The sequence below is a fragment of the Mus caroli genome, unplaced genomic scaffold, assembly GCF_978045245.1.
Source record: "Mus caroli unplaced genomic scaffold, Mus_caroli_1 scaffold_14, whole genome shotgun sequence".
NCBI lineage: Eukaryota > Metazoa > Chordata > Mammalia > Rodentia > Muridae > Mus > Mus caroli.
This window is the reverse complement of record NW_028227269.1, coordinates 69,011,372-69,035,107: the sequence shown is the minus strand read 5'-3', so window position 1 is coordinate 69,035,107 and position 23,736 is coordinate 69,011,372. Positions and strand designations below refer to the sequence as shown.

General features: G+C 45.1%; 1 long non-coding RNA gene across 1 annotated transcript; it reads right to left on the bottom strand.

Annotated features, from left to right (window-relative positions):
- Positions 1-18,643: 18,643 nt before the first annotated feature.
- LOC110307517 (uncharacterized) lies at positions 18,644-21,849 on the bottom strand. The gene is made up of 3 exons (XR_002379405.1): positions 21,791-21,849; positions 20,589-20,966; positions 18,644-18,878 (listed from the first exon to the last, which is right to left on the bottom strand). It is a non-coding gene; the product is annotated as an uncharacterized LOC110307517 (long non-coding RNA).
- Between the last annotated feature and the right edge of the window lie 1,887 nt (positions 21,850-23,736).

Genomic DNA, 23,736 nt, shown 5'->3' with positions numbered 1-23,736 from the left:
TTGCATGTCCAGACTGAAGAATGCTCTGCACAGATCAATAACAATGCACCTCTTCATGAAGGGAACTAACAAGTATGACCATGAAGCCTAATTTTGGCTGAAATAATAGGCTATGAAAGAAGTAGAAGGGGTTTGGAGGAGCACTAGATTAAGGAATGATAAGAAGCAGGAACGTGGGACGGCTTCTGTAAGAGGAGTCAATTCTCTTTCGCGTTAATGGCAGCTGAAGAAAGACTGCTTTAAGACAATGTGCTCAGGTGAGCAGGCCCAGCCTCTAAGCACCACATGGCACAGTTCATGCAGAAGTCGTGCATGCTGCAATGCACTATGCAAGCAAAACCAACTATGTGATTATTAGCTTTTATTTAATTAAATTCAAAACCTCTTCTCTTATGATTCTCTTAGTCAAGCCTGTGTGCCCTTGCATGTCCTTTTCAAATGAAAGGCACAGGGACTTGAGAGCACCCAGGCTGACTGCCTCAGTGTGCTCACAGGGACAACAAGAGAATGACTGTGATCATCATTATCTTCATAAAAGAACGAGCTGGAGGTTGAAATGGGGCCAGCCTCCCGGACTTCCCACCAAGAGAAAGCACAGGCCCAATCCTCATCGACACACAAGTGCATACATGCCCTTCGTTGTTTACTGGAATTCAGGCCACAGGGAGTTTAAATAGAGAGGCAGCCGGTCTCCAGAATGTTCTAGAGAGTATAATATGCTGCAGTGGGGGTACTGGGACGGTGAGGAGTTAAAAAGGAAGTCAGGAAAAATACGTGTGATATGTCAGGGAAAATGAAAACAAATGAGAGTTTTTAAAGACATAAACCAAAGAAAAGAATGTGGACGGACCTCTCTAATTATGCAGGTTTATGGGTGGAAATCACAGCCACACTGAGCTATCCCTAAAGAAGAGACTTCCTTGGGTGGAATGGTGATGAAGGACTTGTAAAATACGTGGGGATGCTATGGTTGTGGATGGGCTGGTCTGGAGTCTTTCAGAACTTCACTTTCTCTAGACTGGGATCTCCGACTTGTTTGGAACAGAACTTTCCTAGAATGCCATGAGAGCACCCCTCCCACCTCAGTCAGCAGGGCCACTGTCTGCATTGTCATCTGCAGAGAGAGGTTTTCCATGGAATTTCCCTAAAGCAACTGAGAAAGAATTGGTGAATGTGTGACCCAGGACTCTGAAACAGAATCAATTTACACAAATTTCATGTGTTGTGAGAGGAAAAGCAAGGCAAATTGTGGGAAAATCTTGGCTTAGAAAACAGATTTTCTGCGCTCTTACAACACAAGGTTAACATGAGAGACAATCAAGGGGGAAGGATATGATCAAACCGTGTTATATAAAATAATTAAATAAAAATAAATTAATAAGTAGAATTAAACACATCCATACACACACATGCATGCACACACATGCACGCAAACATACACACATGCACATACACACATGTACATGCACACAAAGATTACAGACAACAGGGCAAAAAGCTTCCTAAATTTTAAAATATGAACATCAGAGGTCAGTTGGCCTCAACAGCGGCTGATTTACTTTGGTTTCATCTCCCCTATTATCTCTCTCTCTCTCTCTCTCTCATCTCCCTCTTTCCTCTTCCTTTCTATTTTTCTCTCACGCTTCAACTCAGTGTTCCAGAACTCTTTTTTTTTCCAAAAAGAACATAAGTGTGCTATCCAAAGTGACTGTCACCATGAAAATCCCTGTGTTCAGTGCGTTACTTTTGACCCTTAGCCTCAGGAATGCAGTCTTCCTGTCACCGCACAAGAGCCACAGCGAATGGGAATGGGTGGGTAGGGAAGTGGGGGGCGGTATGGGGGACTTTTGGGATAGCATTGGAAATGTAATTGAGGAAAATATGTAATAAAAAATATTAAAAATTAAAAAAAAATCAAAGTAAAGGACAAAGGTTAATGAAGATAAAAAAAAAAAAAAAAAAAAAAAAGAGCCACAGCGAGATGGACCCTGTAATGCTGCATCTTACCTGCTAGGGTTCGTGCCCACAGCCACTTTTTCTTGGCTCTCCATTTCTGCACTTCCACCACCACGCCTCCCTGGCTATTTCTCAGTCTAAAGTCACCTTGCGGTTGTCATGGGCTCCAAGTATGTCAGGAATGTAAGAACATAAAGGAAGGGATTGTGCTAGGAGCAATTAAAGGGATGCTCCAGAGAAAGGGCTCCTGGAAGTTCAGGAAGATCTTGTCAGTGTTTATAGCTAGAGAAAACTCCTTTCACAGAAGAGGGAAACAAAACAAAAGGCAACAGCAAGGAAAAGCAGAACCTGCAACTCTACAGTGAATATATTCACTGAAGTGACACTCGAACCAAATCTATGCTTGAGCAAGATGAGCATCATCCAATAAACAAGACATTTAAAGCAAATCAAAATAGTCTCATGCCTAGATGCAGGGAGAGGAGTGTGTGCACCTCTTTGTGCGGCCGGAGAAGGCCTTCACTCTCAAGACCGTTTAGAATGAGAGGAAGTTCAGAAGGTGAGGACCATTTCTGGGCTTGCGCTGTTGCCCAAGCCGATCAAGTCCACCAGGGCAGTTGCTGGGACTAAGGATGAAGCACAGTGCCCCAGCAAAATGAACCACAGGCTGGAGGGCGAGGAAAAAGGGGGTTGTGACAAATGAGACACTAAAACAGGTGCTACAGGAACCTCAGGAAGCAGAATAAACCAGAAAAGATCAAGAGTGAATAGACCTGCTATCCAGTGGGAAGAGCCATGCACTCTGTTCTAGAGGACAATGAGCTGGAAGGCGGGTTTAAAGTAGTGGTTCATAACCTGTGACTCCACCCTCACAGGGGTCACATATTAGATATTCTGCATATCTGGTATTTACATTATGATTCATAACAGTAGCAACATTACAGTTATGAGATAGCAACAATGTTATTTTACCACTGGGAGATCACTACAACGTGAAGAACTAACTGTCTTAAAGGGTTGCAGCATTAGGAAGGTTGAGAACCACTGCCCTAGAGGATCTCAATGCTCTGGATGTGTGTGGATTAAAGATGCCCTCTGGAAATTCCCAAGTCCAGCAGAAGAGCACAAAATGCCTTGCAACTGTTAAATCTGAGCAACCTATGGAGTTATTTGCTATTTATACTGCCAGTAGTTATGAGTTTCCTCATCTATAAAACAGGGATAGGCATAGCATTGTCTCAGTCAAGGTCGGTGTGAGCTTTATAGGGCTTAATGCCAGCAAAAGCAGTGCCTGCAACATTAATAAGTATTCTGTAAACAAGTGTCTAATAATTGCAATAATTATTACCAGCAACACCTGGGGTCACCTAACTTGTAATATTTAATTTATGAGGGTGACTGCAGGCTAGAGTTGATGAGTTTTCTTTTTAGCTTAGGGTTCGGAGGAAGTGTGATCAAAGTCCACTAAGTTTGCATAGACTAGGGGTGTAATAGAATAAGGCTATCCCCTTAAATACAGCAAACGTGGGAAAATATTTCTTCTGTCTTAAGCCTGTAATCTTGTACTCAGGTGGGGTATCAGCACTCAAATATGTTGTTTCTGATTTTCTTCATCTTTTACATTTTATTTATTTATCTTGTGTGGGGGAGGGTAGAGGTTGAAAATGTGAAACTCAGGGGACAGCCCACAGGGGTTTGTCCTCCTTCCACCGTGGGGTCTTTGATCATGCTTCTCACTGAGCCCTAGGCTGAAAAGAGAACCCACCAGGGCTTGAACTGAAGTCATCGGATTTGGTGGCAGGGACCTTTGCCCTCTGCCATCTCTCTAGCCCTTCTTCATAGTTGATCATGTATACTAATTATAATTTAGTTATGAAACATTGAGTTCAATTGTGAAATTTTATATTTTTGTATACCAAACTTCGGTCATATTTCCCACATTACTCTCCTGTGCTCCCTGTCCTCCTCCCGGTCTTTTCCTCTTTGCAAATGGTCTCCCCTCTGCTTTCGTGCATGCGAGAAAACACACACAGTATTTGCCTTTCTGAGTATGGCTTCTTTCACTGAACATGATAATCTCCAGTTCCATTCACTTTCCTGCTAACAACATGACTTCACTCTTCCTTATGGCAGAGGAACTCTTCATTGCATAAATACACACCACATTTTGTCATGTGTAGATGAGCACATAGGCTGATTTTTGTAACATAGCTATTGTGAATAGTGCCATGCTCAACACAAGTGTGAAGGTATCTATATTGCATGGCAACTTTGATTCCTTTGGCTTTATATCTAGATATGTTATATGATATATAGAGATATATATTTATACATATGTATGTACTTTCAATTCAATCCCTGATGGGTTTTCTTTTTTAGCCTAGGGTTCAGTGGAAAGCACGATCAATGTCCCCGTGGTGGAAGGAGAGAACAAAGTCCCATGGATTATTTATAATATTTGTGTGTGTGCTTACGTGAGAATGCACATGTGCATATGAGGGTTTTCTCCAAGGCCAGAAGAGGGCATCGGATCCCTTGGAGCTGAAATAACAGGAGTTTGTAGTATGCTTGGCTTCTTACGTGGGGGCTGGGATCTGAACTCCTGTTCTCATGATTGCACGACAAGTCCTCTTTGCCACTGACCCATCTCTCCAGCGATCTGAGTTTAATTTTTGAGTTTGTTTGTTGTTTGTTTGTTTACTTGAGACAGGCCCATACTCTTTCTGCGGTGGGTGCGTTAATTAACATGTTCTTGCTCTGTATCTTAACAAATAAGTAATTTGCTGATACGGGCTTATCTGGGAGTTGCTGAGATATTCAATTTCTTTTACAGAGTAAAAGCCACTCTGTGGGAGGGAAGGTACGGTTTGATTCAGAATGTAAAATAGTAACCCATTTGAGGGTATAGCCTTTGGCTCTCCTTGTAAGCAATGAATGGTTTTGGTGCTGGAGCTATGGTCAGTTAAGCCCTAAGATGAGTTCATGTAGAACTGTGTGGTCTGGCCTTCTCACAGTCCAGATCAGAGCTTCCCTATGAAGATAAAAACGTCTCTCATCTTCACACTAAGCGCTCGGCAAATACCTGGCCGTACATCCTTGAGAGGCTGAAATATATTCCTTTCCATTCTATGCAGAATAAACAGAGCAATGCATGCTGATAAGGACTTGCTCTGGGGCCTGGCAGCAGGAATGCAGAGAGGGCAATGTGCCAAATCATTATGTCAAGTCCAAGGATGCTACATGCAGCAGGGAGGGAGATGGGGCTTCCACTCGGGCTACCCACAGGCTTTTCAGGAAGCTGGTCCTTTCCCCTGCCCACCAGGGTCTGCCTGTGTGAACATCGCATGGCAGGACAGTGATAGGACAGCTGAAGCTGGCTCTCTGACACTACATGAAAATGACAAGCCAGACTCCTATGGGAAAGACTTCGGTCAGCAGTCCCAGCTCTCAATGTTCCTTAGATAGTTAGCAGGCATTGGTTCTGACAGGTGGGTTATTTTAATGGTGGTATGCATCTCGCACCCTTTGACACTCAAGTACCTCATATTTACTCCATGTAGCAGTTAACATCTTAGAGGAAAAATTTCAAGGGCCAGTTATTCAGAGTATGCTCTAGGAATACTAAGGTATTTAGAATCGGAGTGACTGGAACACGAAGGGGTTGGAAGATGTTTTAGGGAGTGTGAGTCACAGATTAACCTGAACAAAACTCATTGGGCCTCTGCTGCATGTTTTGTGTTCATACTGTGGATTTCATATCTGTTATGTGTCTGTTACATGAGTGCTTGTTACTGGTGTTGTCTTCTGCTTTACAGAGTATAGATGGGAAACCTTAGCTACTTGGACTTCTCAGATGTGCTTCTTAAGCTGCATTTTCATTTGCTGCATTAAAAAAAAAAAGAAAAAAAGGAAAAAAATCAAAGTGCTTTTAGACCTGATGGAACAATTGCTTACATCTATCTTTGGTCCTAAGGAATTTGTCTGGGTTTACATAGAAGACGTGTCAATAAAGTGCACATAGTTCCCTATCAAGCCTGTAGCCAACTTGAAAAGCATTCATCTGGAAACTAAGTAGACCTTGATGTAAATAACACGGTGGAATGCTAAGTTCCTTAGGCAGTGTTCCGAGAGAAACACGGCCCTAGCGATAGGCATAGCGCACAGACATTGGCAGGCATTGGCTCTTTACACAAAGCAAATTATAGACAAGATCATTTGAGAAATTCCCCATTCAGAAGTGGTCTCTGTTTTTGTGTTTGAATTTTTTCTCATAACTGTAATTCGGACATTGCACAATAGTTCCTAAAACCCCCAAGGATCCTCAAGTTCATGTCCAGCTTGCCAGTCCTGTTCACAACAAGCCCAGAGCCTTGATTCCCTCTCCTGACTCATCTCACGCTGCAGGCACTTGCAGCTTTCTTTCCAGCCTTTCTAATCTCCCAGCAACACCCGAGGAAGCAATGATAAACAGAGGGAGCCAAGACCCCTCTGCCAAGTACCTCCACCCTGTGTCTATCTCTCCCCATTAAACTAACTTTGTAATTCTAAATCTGGCTCAGCAACCCATTGCTAACATTTTTTTTAATAAGCTAATGGAAATTTCATTAACTCTAACACCAAAACCAGCTTTGCTTTTAACCCAAACACATTAATTATAACTAGTTTTTAAGACCATTTCAAACTGATCAGAAACTTGATGCAGCTGATGAACTAGGAATGAACAAGAGAATGAATTCCACTTGAAAAAAATCCAATTAATGTGCAAGCCAGAGTTTTCAGAACATGGAGTACATAGAGAAAAATAACAATTAAAATGTTTACAATGATGAGACAAACATGTCGTCTAACAGCAATAGAAACTGTTCCTCACAGCAGCATAACTCCTCCTAAGTTAGACTGGATTTTCTGATCCTCCTGGTGCTGAATTTTATATATATATATATGGTATATATATATATATATATATATATATATATATATATATATATACTATTTTTCATTCCTGTGTTGCAGTTAAAAGGCCCAGAAATGTTAAGCAATTTGTCATGGCCAAATGGGTGAGGTGTGAACCTGCCATTTTACACATTCTACTCTGATAGGGAGGCTGTGTTAAATTTCTGTCACTATGTAACAAATTAGCCACCAGGTAAATGGCTTCAAATGAATATGTCCATCATCCCATAGCTTTTGTGGTCTAGAGTCACTAGTCACTGCTCAGAGTTATGTAAGGAGCAGAGCAGGCATGGGCCCAACTGGGCTGTTCTGGAGTACACCCTGTGCATTTGGACTGAGGCCCTTGCTATTTATCTGGTCCCCTGGTCTTAGCTGAGGGTTATTCAGACTCTGTCAGACCCCTACAGTCCTCTGTCATGTGGTACCTACAATTCCAAAACCAGAAAGAGACCCTTCTTTTCAGCTCGCCTACAAGGGAGTCTAACAATTCAATCGGGGGTGGGTAGCCCATTGTCTGCCCGTATTCAGTCTGCTAAAAGCAGCTCAGGGTTCTGTGAACTCTCAGAAGGAAGGAATTTCTACAACAGTGACTCACTAGGATTCGTCTTTTAACTGTGCCTCTATGTGTACTAATGTCCTTTTTCTGTTTTCTTTCTTTAGTTGATGACTATTATCTGCCTCACAGGAGTATCAAAGCATCAAGCTGAAGTTAACTTGTGTGCCTCTCCACTGAATTAACTAGACAATATGGACCCATAAACCCGAGGTTTTCATGTTTGCAGAAAACCTGTGATTTCACTGTTGAGTAATTTGAGGTCAATGTTAAATGAATTCCCAGTAAATGAAGAGTTTAGCTGAGCACTTGACTCTAAAGATAAATTTTTCTGTGGCCAGTTTATGTATGCGTGCAGTTATTTTAAAATAAGTACGGACCGTTTGTGAGTCAGGTTATTCCAGCCACACCAACAGAGGATGATTTTATAGTAGAACCAGGCAGAAATGAGCCCCTTTATAAAGATTGTTGTGACAGTCTCCAGCACGGATACTTATAATCTTCCAAGTGCTCAGAGACACAGCCACGGATGGACTCACCAAAGTGCAGCTCTTCTCAATGGAGAATTACACTGGTTGTGCTAAGCAAGTCCTTTGGGGTTACAAAAAGGAACATATACAAATTATCAGCAACCTGTAAGCCTTCATTACAAAGGAGTATGGGATGACTCAGCAGTCGGAGGTAAGATCTGGCCTTAGCACAAGTATTCAATGCATCCAGGCTCGGAAACATCCAGTGTTGTTCGCTTACAATTGCTTCAGTCAAAACCACAGCGATCCATGGAGTGCCTGACCTCTGACCTTCTCTGTGGCCCTTTTCTCTTATATGTTCTCTTAACAGAGGCTCTGGCTGGGTCAGTTCACAGTGTGGAACACAATGTCTCCCAACCTCCCAAGTTGATCAGTTTCCTCACAGCCCGCACGGAGTGGGGTCAGCTTCTGAGCCTGGGTCCTTCAGGTCGTAGTGAGTTAACAGATGCCTCCGCTGCTCCAAAGCGCCTCAGCACAGCTAATTACTGATTGCAGTACAATGGGGGAAACCACGAGGGCTGTTTAGAGATGATGGGTAGCAGGGCGGTGGTGGCGCACGCCTTTAATCCTAGCACTTGGGAGGCAGAGGCAGGTGGATTTCTGAGTTTGAAGCCAGCCTGGTCTACAGAGTGAGGTCCAGGACAGCCAGGTTTACACAGAGAAACCCTGTCTCAAATAAACCAAAAACAACAAAACAAAACAAAACAATCCAAGATGATGGGTATGTAAGGACTCAGGCTGGGGAGGTGGCACAGTGGGTAAAGATGCTTGCTGCCCAAGCCTGACTACCTGAATTCGGATCTCCAGAGTCCAGGTAAAAGCAGGACACAAGTGTCTGTAACCCTGAATGCCTCTCTGGAGATCTCCCTTAGGGAGGTAGGGACAAGAGAATCTCCAGATGCAGATGGAAAAGTGAAGAGCAACACTCAGAAGCTGTCCTTAGACCTCCATGCATGTGGCCCCATCCACTCACACATCACTCTCTCCCCTCTGTCCCTCCCTCCCTCCCTCCCTTGACCCCTCCCTCCCTCTCTACCATGTAAGTACTTGTCAAGAAGCTGACTGACTAGCTGACTGACGAGCTGCATGCCCCAGAGAGCTCCTGCACCCGGACACTGAACATCCTGTCTGACTCCTTGACTCTGAATGTCCACTCTGAACCTGTGAGGACATAGCTGAAAAAGCCATCCATCCTTGTTACCTTGTTCTGGCAGCCTGAGTTAAATAACACAGTTCGAAAAGGGAGTATTCTTCTTCAAAAGAGAGGGGAGTGCTAAGACTTAAAACTGAAACAGGAGCTAGTGACTAAAAATGAGAGCTGGAGAAGAGAGAGTGAATGGTGGCAAAGCCCAGGAAGGTAAGAAGGATTAACCACTGGAGAGAGAGCCGAGGAGTAAGCTAAGGTGGACGGAAAGAATTTTAAAAGACAAGAGTAAGCCACACTCATGGTGGCAGTGAACAGAAGGACAGTTGCCAGGGTGAGGGTGGATGGGGAGAGAAGCATGCTGGTCCAAGGTGCAAGTTCTAGTTAGATGGGATGGGTAAGTCCTCCCATATTCTGGAAACTCGATCAGAGGGTAGATCTGATATATCCCCATCAAATATGAGTATGCAAGATAAGAGGAACATTTGTTTGCATGATCTAGTCATTTTACAGGGTAACCAAACCAAAACAATTTAAAAATCCCGAGGTATCACAGCAAGTGAGAGGTGTTTTGTTTGTTGTTGTTTTTTAACCTTGGTCAAGTAAAAAATTGCCATCTACCTTGTACCTGACAAAGGAAGGGCTTGCGGAGCTGGGATAAACAACACTCTGAGGTGAGCTACCTGCAAAGGGAAAGGCTCAGTGCAGGCTGCCGGCAAAGAGCAAAGAACAAGTGGGCAGACAGCTGGAGCGGAAGAGAGCAGAGTGCCCGCCACTATATGGGAAAATCCAAACAATTAAAAAAAATAAAAAACGGCAAAGCAACACATCTCAGCATTCCTTATCATCAGGGAATCAGCATCATGATGGCACAGCCTCCAGTTCTAGATAGAAAGACTTTCTAAAAAAAGTTTTTGGTTGAAATCAAATTCCATTGCTTCTCCCCTCCCACCCATTTTCCCTCCCTCTCTCCCTCACTTCCCCCTCCCTCTCTCTCTTCTTTCCTTTCCCACCTCCTTCCCTTCCTCTCTCCCCTCCCTCTCTCTCCCCTCCCTCTCTTCCCCCTCCCTCTCTTCCCCTTCCCTCTCTTCCCCCTCCCTCCCTTCCTTCCTTCCTTCCTTCCTTCCTTCCTTCCTTCCTTCCTTCCTTCCTTCCTCCCTCCCTTCCTCCCTCCCTTTCTCCCTCCCTTCCTCCCTTCCTCCCTTCCTCCCTTCCTTCCTTCCTCCCTTCTGCTCTCCCTCCTTTCCTCCCTCCCTCCCATCTGCCCTTCTTTCCTTCCTTCCTCCCTTCCTTCCTTCCTTCCTTCCTTCCTTCCTTCCTTCCTTCCTTCCTTCCAGTTTTTCTCATCTTCCACCCAAGTTAAGGGAAGGTAGACAGACTGATCTGTGGGGACAAGGATGCGATCTAGAATGTAGTTAGGTAGGGATTAGCAACATGGTGATGGTAGAAAGACTTTTTAGCAAAATAAATAATATTCTGTCAAGCATGTGAAGAAATGGGGATTCTCAGACATTGTTGATAAAAGTAAATCGTCATTTTCTCAGAAAAAAAAAAGATTCAGGACTCCCATATTATCCAACAACCTCTCTAGTACAGTGGTTCTCACGACCCTTTTAGGGGCTAAAGACCCTTTCAGAGGGGTCGCATATCAGATGTCCTGCATATCAGATATTTACATTACAATTTATATCAGTAGCAAAGTTACAGTTATAAAATAGCAACAAAAAAAATTTATAGTCCACAGGCCACAATATGAACTGCATTAAGGGTCATGGCAGTAGGAAGGTTGAGAACCGCTGTAGTCGTGGGTATATTTAAAAGAAAAAAATCAGTCTGTCAAGTAGACATGTTTATTCATGTTTGTATAATCGCTTATCACGAGCTATGCTGTACAATCAAATAGGTGTTCCTCCATAGGCGAGTGAGTAAAATATATGATCGAAATATTCAGTGGAATATTACTCAGCTACTCAAAGAATACAATGATGATTTGCCCCAGGATGGGTTGACCAGATGACATTTTACTAAATGGAAATGTCAGCATGGAAAGACAGCACCATATGTTCTCACGTGCACAAGGAGGCCAAATAGTGGACCTTGGAGACGAAGAGAACTGCATAGTGTTTACCAGGAGGGCTTGGGGAGGCGGTGGAGGGAGGCTGATGAACAAATACAGAGGAGCCTTGGGTAGGGGGATAACTTCAAACTTTCTAAAAAGCACGAGGGCAAGTATGCTTGAAAACAATTAAACATTTCAACACAGATATAGAAACTGGGAATGTTCCCAACCCAAAGAAATGACTAAATATCTGTGGTGGTTTGAATACGCTTGCCCCAGGGAGTGGTGGCACTATGTGGAGGTGTGACCTTGTTGGAATAGGTGTGTCACTATGGGTGTGGGCTTTAATACCCTTGTCCTACCTGCCTGGAAGCCAATTTTCTCCTAGTGGCCTTCGGATGAAGATGTAGAACTCTCAGCTCCTCCTGTACTATGCCTGCCCAGATGCTGCCATACTTCTGCCTTGATAGCTGATGATGATGGACTGAACTGAACCTTTAAGCCAGTCCCAATTACAAGTTGCCTTTATAAGAGTTGCCTTGGTCATGGTGTCTGTTCACAGCAATGGGAACCCTAACTAAGACAATATCTTACATGACATACATTGCTTACCCCAGTCTGATCATTACACATCACATACATATATCAAAATTCTACATTTCCATTCATAAGTATGCTCCCCCTGTCAAACAATAATATTTTTTGAAGGTGGATTGTGGACAGTGACCAGAGATCAAGAGAAAATGCATCATGGGAGACATTTGATTATATTTAGATGCTTCTGAGAAAAATGTGATATTTCAATAGATATGGATGTCCAAAGAGAAGACATGATTGGAGTGATGAGCTTTTAAAGAAGGAAGCCGGTGACCTGGCTGCAGATGGAAAGAGCCAAGGGGAGAACCGCCTATGGCTACTGAGGGCAGAAACCTGTGAGGATGGGGATGAAGGCCAGCTCTCGGGAAGTTAGGGGAGTGTCTACCCCTTCTTCCTCTCTGAGTGTGGGGTGATGGGAATGCTAATTAACTGTAGTCCATCCTGTGCGTCACTCAAACATCATGGTGCCATAAATGAATGATGAATGGCATCTTCATTTCTTCATTGCATTTCAGAAGAATGTGTTTGGGATCTTAATATTCTAGAAATGGAATGTGCAATTAAAAACCTTAGCTCTCCAAACGGTACAATAAATAAATCCTATTTTTGTTTAAAGAAATATATATATATATATTTAATATACGTTAATATATATTCATAGAAAAGAAGCTGAAGAAGTATGGAAATATTAAAAGTTATTCAATTGTCACTCAAAATGGCATTTGTTTTCTATAGTTTTAGAAATGAATTTGTGTGTGTGTGCATGTGCGTGTGTGCATGTATATGTGTATGTGTGCATATGTACAGGGACACTCATTTGTGGTATACATAGAAAACAGAGGGTGTCGTTGAGCATTTTCCTTATTGCTTTTCTCCTTGTCTTTTGGGATGGTCTGTTTCAGCTAGCCCAGATGGTCAGCTAGCCCAGATGGTCAGCTAGCCCAGAGGTCTGCTCGTTTCTGCCCAGCCAGCTCTGAGGTTACAGTTTACAGGCCTGTCCTGTCCTTTTTGTGGGTGCTTGGGGCTATGAACTCAGATCACAGTGCTTATGTGGCAAGCACTAAATCACCCCAGCCCTTTATATGAGAATTTCTTAGTTTTGAATAACAGGCTTTTTTTTCCATAAATGTATTTGTAAAAATTTGAGAAATTACAATAGCAAAGATTCAGGGGGTTAGTGTTTCAAAAGTGCCAACATGTAACACCTGCAGATTCTTTAAGACAGTAGGAACTCTTGAAATACCACGCAGTCAAGTGGTTAGCATTGGTACCTTGTTGCTTTCTTCCTCTCCAAAAAGAAAAGCAGAAAAGTATTAATTTGTTTGCACTTGCATTATAATGATCTAGCCCCAGAAAGGAGTGGTATAATTTAAACAGTGCCCAATTGCTTTTATTCATTTAAATGCGTTTCTATAGCAATATGGAAGCTGTGCTTCCAGTTTTAAATGCTAGTGATTCAGTGTAACCTTGGGTGGGTCCCCTCCTGTCCTGGTTTTCTCCTGTGTTGGCTGGGACTGATGGCCCAGCTCATGCTGTGCTTCGAAGATGATCAGACTAAATTCAATTAGATCTAGTGCAGCTGTGTGGCTGAAGGAGGCTGTGGGGTGGGGGTGACTTCACCAGTGTCTTCTGGACTCAGGCTTTATTGCCAGCAGCCCACGCTACCAGCAAAAGCTGGCTTAAACCACTGGCTTGCTCTCAATGTCCGCCAATAGCTGTACTACCTCTGCAGATGGCCCGTGAGGGCATAGCTCCTGCTTGGCAGTGATGGCAGGTGGGTTCCAGCCAGGCCTCAGAAGTTCAGGCTTAGTTCCTGAAAGCTGGTGGTGAGATGCAACCATGGTGTCCTGTGATCCCTCCCGTGGAGCCAGCAGCCACACTGAGACTGAGATCAGCCTACCCCAGGCCTTGCCTGGACATGTTCTGGATGCCTCTTTGAACAAACTCGAATAATAAGATTTTATGTCTCTGAATACCAAAAGCACTTGAAGGTGATGTGGACTCAGCAGGCTGCATATTTTTCCAAACAAATGGATCAATGGTTCATCTTTGATCCTTTTAGAATATATATATATATATATATATATATATATATATATATATACACACACACACACACACACACACACATACACATATATAAAGGGTCAGGGAGGGGAGAAGTTGGAGAACCGAAGCAGCAAAGTTGAACTCTTTTCTTAGGAACCTCAATAAGACGTGCACATACCTCAAGAACAGAGCAGTGTGCACTGCTGCTCTGTGTGTAAGGAATTAGAGAGAAAGGCAGAACCAGGACCCATGCACCAGACACTGATGGTTTCTATCAGGATGCATGGTAACAAACAGAGGGAGAAAACCCTATTCTTCCTCATTATACTGAGGCAGAGTCTAACATGTATCTCAGGTTGGCTGGAATTCACTCTGTATCTTAGGATGATCCTCCTGCCTCCACTTCCTGAGGGCTGTGGTTATGGGCATGCGCCTCCCCCTCTAGTTTATAAGGTACTTCGTATGGAATCCATTGCTTTGTGCAATGGTTCTCAGCCTGTGAGTTTGGGGTACAAATGGCCCTTTCTCAGGGGTCACCTAAGACCATCAGAAAACACAGATGTTTATATTATGGTTCATACAAGTGGCAAAATTATAGTAATGACGTAGCAACAAAAATAATTCCATGGTTGGGGATCACCACAACATGAGGAACTGTGTTAAATGGTCCCAGCATTAGGAAGATTGACGGTAGTAAGCACTCTATCCACACCTTCAGGTTCCAAAAGTGACCTTTCAGAATTCATCATCAAAGGCTTGTCCTCACTTGGACTTTGTTTTCTTTTTGTCATTGTTGTTGTTGTTTCCTAGTACTAGCAGTTGAACTCAGGACCTTGGCAATGCCAGGTCTCTACTAAGGCACTACACTCCCTGCCCCATCTTTGTTCTTCTTCTTAAGTGTCAAGGTCCCTAAAACATCAGCAGGGAAAAGAGAGTGGGATTTGAAACCTGTATGCGGATCAGTCACTTTGCAAACTAGGGGAGTTCGTTAACCATTCAGAGACCCAAGTTACTTCTATAAAGAGGACACCAGGGCATCTGTAAGGATGACACATGGACGAACAGCTACTTATTTTGGTTGACATGGATTTTGTACCTATTTTGTGCCTGAAGAGCCAGGCTTAGAGCATCTTCATTTACCATTTGCTTCTCAAGACCCTCATGACTGCTCCAAAGCATTGCTTGACAAAGAGCAGGTTCCTCCCTCCATCCCATCCCCCTGGCCCACCCTTCCTCCTCTGAGCAGATTATGACCCTCGAGCTCAATTCTGCATCTTTACTCTGGTAAGAGAAGAAACAATCTACTGCTGCTTCTTCATACCGTGTTTCCCCCCTTCTCCAAAATTCCGCCCCCCTTCATCCTCCTTCTCCTTCTCCTCATCTTCTCCCAACTAGCTCTCACCATCAGCCTAGTTAATTACATTTTCCAGCACTTGGGGGATTCTGAACCAATTTGCCATTCCTCTTCCTAGAATCCATCCCCAAGTGAATCATATCCCACATGTGAAACAAATTTAGTCATTGTGCAAATGAGTTCTGTGGCCAAATTCCTAATGCAAAGCCTAAGAGAGGCCAAGGGTGGGACTGGGAAAGTGAGGTCAGTGTGCCGGCTCTGTGGTGCAGGGGATAGAGGGGGTGGGGGGAAGCTACGATCCAGAGGAAGACTGCCGGCCTGGGCATCAAGCGTGCTCAGCTCCAGCCTCAGAGCACTCCCTGAGTTCTGTGGCCACACGGAGCACACTATGAGGTCAGGAGACTGAAGCCAAATATGACATGCTAAACAATAGGGCTGAGGCCACCGTTCACTTGGCCTTCCCAAATCCACAGTGAACCTCACTAATTCATCAGTCCATCCCTTCTCGTAGAGCCCAAGTTAGAGTTAGCACTGTGGATAAACGACATCACACAATCCAAGCCAGCCGGACAAAGAGTTGCTCATCTATCTCTGAGCTATGATTGTAGTTTCTTTCTATGTCATGTGAAGATTCTTATCTTATGGCATGGATTTGTCTCAGTGGTTTCTAACTGATGAACATCACCAGAAATGAGCACCATGGCTTCCTAGATGCCAACAGTACACAGCTACAGCCTTATGGCATCTCTATGCAGACTGTGGAATGACCCCGCCAACATGTCAGAATTGGTCTTGACCTCATCCCACAACTGAATGAAGCTTTAGTGCCAGCCTTTAAGGCTCTGTGGCCCATCACTGACGTGTTGCGATTTTTCCAGAGCATATCTTATGAGTCTCATTTTTACCACGGATAACTGACTAAATCCACAGCATCAAATCTTTCCCTACTTGCTAGCTTCTATGACTGCTTCAGCTTCCTGCCCAGTTTGTGAATCCAGGCCCTCTCTGTGAGATTCCCCAGCCCATGACCTTGACTTAACTCTATATCTGGCGCCAGTCATATTGGGACTGACTGAATTAGTGCCCCTTTCCCCTGCCCAGGCCCTCTCAGCCAGAGCACCACCTCCCTTCTACTTCCCATCAGCCCCCAGCCATCCATCTCAAATGCAAACTCTAAGCTGGGTCTCTCCAGCTGTTTCTAGGATGTGAGTGGTACTCAGCTTTGGGTTCCCATGAAACAATATCTTTTCTCTTCCTGAGAAGCCATGGAAAAACACAGTCCCTGCTACTAAACAAAAGCAAACAGCTCTCCCTGTTTTCTAAATTGTTCTTCATAGATTTCTGGGGCCCTTCATGGTTCAGCCCATTTCATACCTTCCAGGACATCTCTTCTCTCCAGAAAATCAGTACCCCTATGGTTCTTGAGAGCACACTCCCCTTGCTGGGAACACCTTGCTTTTATGAAGACCTTAACCCTGTCCGTCTGTTCTTCACTATCCATCTTATGACCCATCTCCCCCATGGGCACTTCAGGTTATGTTTTTAACTAACATTTAGCTTTCACATCAAGCAACTTAGGCCCCAAGCCACATGTCACTTCACAGGAGATGCTGAGCTTCAGGGTGAAAGTCCTCTGAGGCTAAACAAGTGCCATATGCCCTGTGCGCTTCTCACCCGTGATGTCACAAGCCTGCAGGCACAGCCAATAGGACTGAGCTCCTCTTCCATGGCAAAGGTGCCCAGCAAACCTTTACTCATCCGTGTTCCAAACCACTGCACCTCTGCATGCGCCAAAATTTGCTTACCTATCAGGACCATTACAGCCTCTTCTCTTGGTAGAAAAACCCAAAGCCCCCAAAGGGAGTTTTCTGTGAGACTTCCTTCAGCAGGGGAGTTAACATTTGATACAGAGAGTCAGGGGTCTTTTCTTGAATAGTGAATTGGCTGGCTGATTCACAGGTCTGGGGTGTGACCTGACAAAAATGCTGGGCCACAGGGACCTCATTTGCCAGATATAATCTGCAAAGAGTAGGATGAAGGCAGAGAAGGGGCATTCCCCACCCCCAGGGAGGTCTATCTAGCCACGGTGGCTTAGATTCTCCTCCACCTCTTCCCTGGTTAGAGTCCAAATCTGGTTACCAAATATCTGGAACCTTCAGCCAAAAGACCATTTGGCCTTGAAGACTCGTTTTTATCTACAGGGATCTCCCTTCCCCAGGCCTCCACTTGGCCTGCCCTCATTGGAGGAACTGAACAAACACAGCCAAGCTTCTCCCCACCAGCTGCAGCCTTGGGCTTGCAGGCTATTTTGACTCCTGCTATGAATCAGAATGGAATTATGAATAATTTGTAGGAGGCTTGTTGCGTCTTGTTCCAGCCTTTCTTTAGCTCAGCTTTCCTTGTTTGGTTTTTCAAGTCCTCCAATGTCTGATTCTTCTAAATGCTTCGGGGGTAGCAAGCTTTACAGGGATTCTGGCTTCTCCGGGTTGACATCTCAGCAAGCCCTTCCATTTGCTGTGCCACGTGTGGATAAGGAAGGGAACAGGCAGGGCCGAGGCCAGCCAGGCATCTCTCTGACAAGCAGGTTAAGTGTCTGTGTGTCCCAGCATAAACATACTGAGACCAGAGGCCAAATGGTTTCCCACACCCATTTCTGCAGCCATTTGCACGCCCATCTTGCTCACTCACACAAACTTTGTATGGAGAGCAACTATTAACCAAGTTGGGGGGAGATGTTTAAAATACATTTTCCTCAAAGAAAATATGAAACAGCCAGGCCCCAAAGTGACAGGACCTTGTACAAATGATCATCTATACATAATCAGACTCTACCTCGGGAAGTGTTTAAATAAAGTAGGAGAAGTGCCCTCTCCTGAGACTCCTCTAACTGAGGGCTGGATGCTCCTGAGAGCTTTCTGGCAGAAGAGCTATCCCACAGAGATCTGCTTGTGTTTCCTCTGAGACAACCACGTGAAAGTGCAAGGTACCCGTGAAGAAAAATACAATTTACTATTTGCTCTTCTTCCCCTGAGAACCTCAGGACCTCGCTTCCACCCTGGGGTTCACAGGAATCCTGTGGGGGTGGGGGAAAGTAATGCCTCCTGCTCCCCTGCAGGTGTGCCAGGAGCCTGAGCCAGGCACAGCGGAAGAGCAGGAAGACTGAGAATAAACACACTGATGGGTGAAGGAGAGGGAAGCGTGTACACCCATTTTCATATCTGGGCCCCCACACTGGACCCTCACAGGCCCTAAGGAAGGACTGTGCATCAGGCTGATTAGCAAGTGTGAAATTCTCTTTCAACTCCCCCAAGCCTTAGGAGAGTCATCTTCCTGTACTCTTGGAACTTGACAAAGCCTTTTTTTTTTTTTTTAAATCAGGAGTCTCCCTTTGAAATGATAGCTGCAAGCATTTACATCCAAAACTGCATTAAACTTGATCCCTATTCAATAAGAGGTCAGAAGAGAAGAGCATCCATACAGAGCGTCAGCCTTGTGGGTGTCATGGACTTGCTGGTCCCACTCAGTCCTGGGGTCCAAGCACAGGGGAACAGCAGGCAGACGGGCCAGTGGTGAAGCATGGTTCTGGATGAGACCAGTATGCTGCGAATCTGACTGTGTCACTTTCTAGACATTGTTGGGACAGCTCTCTTCCCGCACAGACTTCGGTTTCCTCTTATCTATAGCTGAGAAAATGATAGAAACTCCATCAGGGGTCATTATAAGAATTAATTAGGACTCTATGTTCTCTCCTAAGTAATTTTATATATGTGATCGTACGCTGTTCCTCACAATAAGCCTTTGAAGAAAGTCCTACTGCCACTCACATTTTAATGAGGAAACGGAGGTACAGAGTGGCCTGAGGTCACCATTCAACCAGACTTCAAACCCAGAGCGTCTGACTCCAGGGCAAACCCGAACACTCTGACTCCCCTCCCCAAGCCCCTCTGTTTCTGGTTCATTATTGATATTCTGGTTGCTTTATTGATAGCTGCTAAAGCCAAATGGATGGTGGGTGTTGGCGAACTCTCGTTTTTTTTTAATCATGAAGATATACTGAGCACTCAGCCAAGTTACACTCACTCTCCTGGTGCTAGGGCGTGAAGAGGGGAGGGTAGTCATGCAGCCTGTGTCTAAGGAACATTTGCTATCAAGAGGGAGGGACAGGGAAGGAGGGAGAGAGAGAGAGAGAAGGAGGGAGGGAAGGAGGGAAGGAAGGAGACTTGCATGATAGAAAAGAACCAGGTATGAAGGGAGGGCAGAAGGCAGAATTGGTGGAGACCAGAGAGAACTGAGAAGTAATGGTGTGCTTTGAACACACTGAAACAGTCCTATGTCTGCTCAGTTTTTGTGATAAACTGAACAAGGCCTGGGGACCTTCAATAGCAAATCTAGTTCCTCAGCAAGATGTCTGGGAAGGCTTAGGTTTGCGACCTAGCCCTGCAGCCTGCACTATCTGCTCTGCACCACCGTCTGCCTGAGATGGCGGTTGTTGCTGCTAGCTCTTCAAGAGCCCAAACGCTGCACTTAGGAGCCTGAGTTTTATTCCCTAATGAATGAAAATACCCACAATGCCCCTCGGCTCTTAGTGGGCAGGAGGTAAATCCTGCTGGTGTCTCTCTATCTGCACACCCCTAGCTGTGGACAGGGCACCAGTGAACTAGGTTTTTTGTTTTCTTTTATGCAAGCAGAGCATCTGGAGGGGCTCCCCTGCAGCCCCTGCTATGTCCCACACACGAAAGGATCAAAGCCCTGAGCTAGTCTTCAGACTATAATTTAAGATAATTAAGGTTTTTTTTAAAAACTAAATTACATTTTAACATTTCATAACAGAGCTGTCAAGATCCTATCTATCAAAAAAATCTATCAAGCAAACAAAAGGGGGGCTAATTATGTTTTCAGACACATGCAGCCATCGCTCTGTGCAGTTCTCATTAAAGACTTCTGTCTTCCTTCACACTCTCGTTTTCAAATGTCCTTCATCCACCCCTCCCACCCCTGGAGTCAGAGACTCCATACTCTTAGATAAAATAATGGGAAGTATGTCAGAGCCGTGTAATGAATGCTATGGCAGGGTTACTCAGAAACAGGAATTCTAGTTACAATGGAATCAATAGGAAAGCTCTCCTACTTGGTCCGGGCATCGTGCCGCCTCGCAGATACATTCTGACTAGGGCTGCAGAAAAGGTGAGCGTGTCGCACTCCTCAGATGGGAAAAACGAAGTCAAAGGCTTCCTACTTGAAGCTGAATTTACCTTCGTCTCATTTCCGTGAGATTGTTTGGTCTAAGATTTCCTATGAGATACCAGGGAATACTAAATACCTGAAGAGTTCATTTTTTTCACCTCGCCCCCTGAGCATTAGAAAATAGTTATACTGATAAAAACGACTCTTACCTCAAGGCCTCCATGGTGGGTTATGAATGGCCAAAGTTACTAAGCATGGTGGTACCCACTTTAAGACTCTGAATAAGCCAGACATGGGTAAGGAACGGATGCTGTGGCCAATCCGCGTATGGTATCTCTCAGTCGCAGTAACTGGACATGCTGGTCACATGACCTTAGTTGGTCCCGTCAGAATTGAGCCCCCAAGTTTCGTTGGCTGGAGGAGAGAGACATGCACTCCCTTTGGACATATGGTAAGAGGACGCTGATGTTACACAGCAGTCCCGGCTTGCTGGAGTGTTTGAGTGGAAGGTTTGAATCAACTCTTCTCCATCTCCTGGAGCCAGAAGAGGTGTGGAATGCCAAGTCCTCAGGGACCTGAATATTGCTCTGAGGACAAATACAATATTAGGTAAAGCTAAGAAAATGGTAGAAACACAGGGCAGGAGTCCTGGTTCATCTGGACCCTGACTGGTTCAACTGAACACTGACCAATGCCAGAGTCAGCTGGCAGTCCACCGGCTCTGAGAGTTGAGAGTGGAGCTCTTAGCTTCATGGCACCACAGGCCTTTCACACACTGATAGAGCCATGATTCCTCCTTATCTATATAAGCTCATGAGCTCACGTGGACTAGGGTTGTCCAGGGCATGGACCCCAGGCTGAGATTCTCCTTCACAATACCATTGGGCTCTACCCTAGGACAGAGGCTTGGACCCTTTCTCATTTACTTAACCAAACACAGAGGGGTTGCCGTACTTCTAAGCATCAACTTATTCCTCCGTAAAATGATAATAATAGCACCTACTCCACAGAGATGTCAACATTACGCAAACTCGTGGATGTGGAAAAGTTAACATAATATTTTCTCATCGGCTATAGCATTGAACAATTAAGGCTGTTCCTCAAAGGACTCCAGAGTCAAAGCAGCCCTTAATATCAGTGTCTGTGTACAGTGTTAGGACACACATACCGCTGAACCCACGACTGACCTGGAAACATAAGGGAGTTGATCAGGGGTGGGGGGTAAATTGGGGGATAGGCAGGCTACAGCTTCCTCATCCACAAGGCCCCTGGACAGTGACCAGTAGCATTATGGGGTCCAATAAAAGAGAAGGATTTGACCCTTTTGAAGTGGATTAGGGAGAGTTCACTAACTGCAAAGGTTAGTAACAGCAAACTTAAAGGGGAATAAACCAGATGTGTAGTTCCATACCTACTGACTTTCAGGATTATTCGAGTACAAACGACAGCCGTTTCCCACGCCTGCTCAGCAGTGACTCATTCGTCTGTGTCTTACAGGCCAAGTCCCCCACTCGCAGCCCCTAGCCCCCACCCCTTACCCCCACTCCACCCTCCCGCCCTACCTTTCTCCCCTGCAAATCCTTCCTCACCCAAAAGGGCTCCCAGCCCTCATATTCCCTCAGACACACAAAGCCCTCCTCAGATGCCCCTTTGGTTCTATGCTTTTTAGAAACGTCACTGAGAATGAGACACACAGCGCAGAGCCAGAATGAGTTCCATCCTGTGACGCCGCAGACTGGGCTGACCCATCTGCTCGGGCCTAGAGTGTGGGCCGCTATTGCTTACTTTCCAACATCTTGTGTTTCTTTTTACCTCAAAATGTTCCTTTTTCCATCCCAGTTGTCTTTCTAAGTAGGCCAGTCACAAATAAACACTTTGCTGAGAGCTAATGCAATCGCTCGTTGCAGTTCCAGTGTCTGTGACAGTACGTAGGTGCCAAAGCAAGTCCCGATGACACGGTCCAGCAAACTGACTTTCTCTCCACTGCCAAGCGGGCTGCAAGATCGGAGAGAGAGAGAGAGTAATTAGGTCTCATCCCACCCTATCAGCTCTGCTAAGCCAATTTATCCCTGAGTGAGTCCTCTCCCTGAAGACTTTCCGGAGTTCTGAATGGTGTTGTGAGGGGTCCCCTAAGCCCAGAGCTGTTCCTACTTTCCACATCTCTGCTGGTGTTGACTCGACCACAGACTTCTGTTCCCAACTTCAAATAAGGGACATCATGGAGGCAAGGGGAAGAAACGCTGACAGGGACCACGAAGCCACCGCGGTGCTGTGGTGAAGCACCGTGCCAGCCGTGCCAGCCGTGCCAGCCGTCGTGTCTTACGGAAAGGCAAGCAGATTCAGGCTTAGCTGGCAGAAGCACAGCCAAGCCACACTAATGACAGTCACAGTTCTGCTGAGGTCAAGGCTGGCTTACCAAGGAAAATGTTCGTCATGGCTGAGGGGGGGAAGGGTGGACAGCTCACGGAGAGGAGCTGCGTCATCTGAAGTACAGCCCGAACCAAGACCTGGAAGGCAAGCTCTGCGCTGATAGAGCTGTCTTCTCTGCCAGTCAGCTGTGGTTTTAACGTGGGTAATCGTTCTGCGGGACTGGTTATTCTCCCTTTCTGTAAGAGGAGAGTAGAATTGAGAGGTACTCGTGCCTCAAGCTAAAGACCGCTCACTCTCATCCAGATCCCGGTACCTAGGAACTAACTGGGCTGCAGGTGATTGCTAGCCTGCTCAGCTCTCAGAAGTCTTCATTGCTAAGACCTTAGCCTGGAAACGTCTTTCTGACCCATGCTGACCTCTCATTCATATTAATCCAGCCTTCACTGACCCTCTATTTTCTAGATTCTTCTCTGTCTTCTTATCCTAAGTCACTCTCTCATCTCATTGGAATCCATCAGAGTTTATTTAAAAGGGATTCCTCCCCAAGACTTGACATTGCTTTTACCCAACCTGCCTCCTGTGGCTAGACTCTAAGCCATTCGACTTGGGATACCTCCATTCTTCTCTGACCTTACTGCCGAGGCGTGCAAGACAGATCACCATAGCACATAGACTGCACCCCACACCTCCATTTTTCTACTACCCCGGCTTTGCTTTTGTTTCTTATTGACCATTGTTCTTGTAATTTTCCACTGCCCTAGACCCCTTCGGACACTATTATCCTCCTTAGACATGTCTGTCTGGTCACCTTGCGTCTAAGGACAAGCTTGTCTCTTGCTGTGCTGAGGCCATTTCTTAAGAACTATCTCTTTACTTCTCTTTACTAAAAGCAGCTGTTTTTCACCCCAGTTTCACCCTCCTTTTAGTATGGACTTTTTTTTAATTAAAAAATTGTGTTTACTTAGAAGCATTCAGAATGTCAACAAA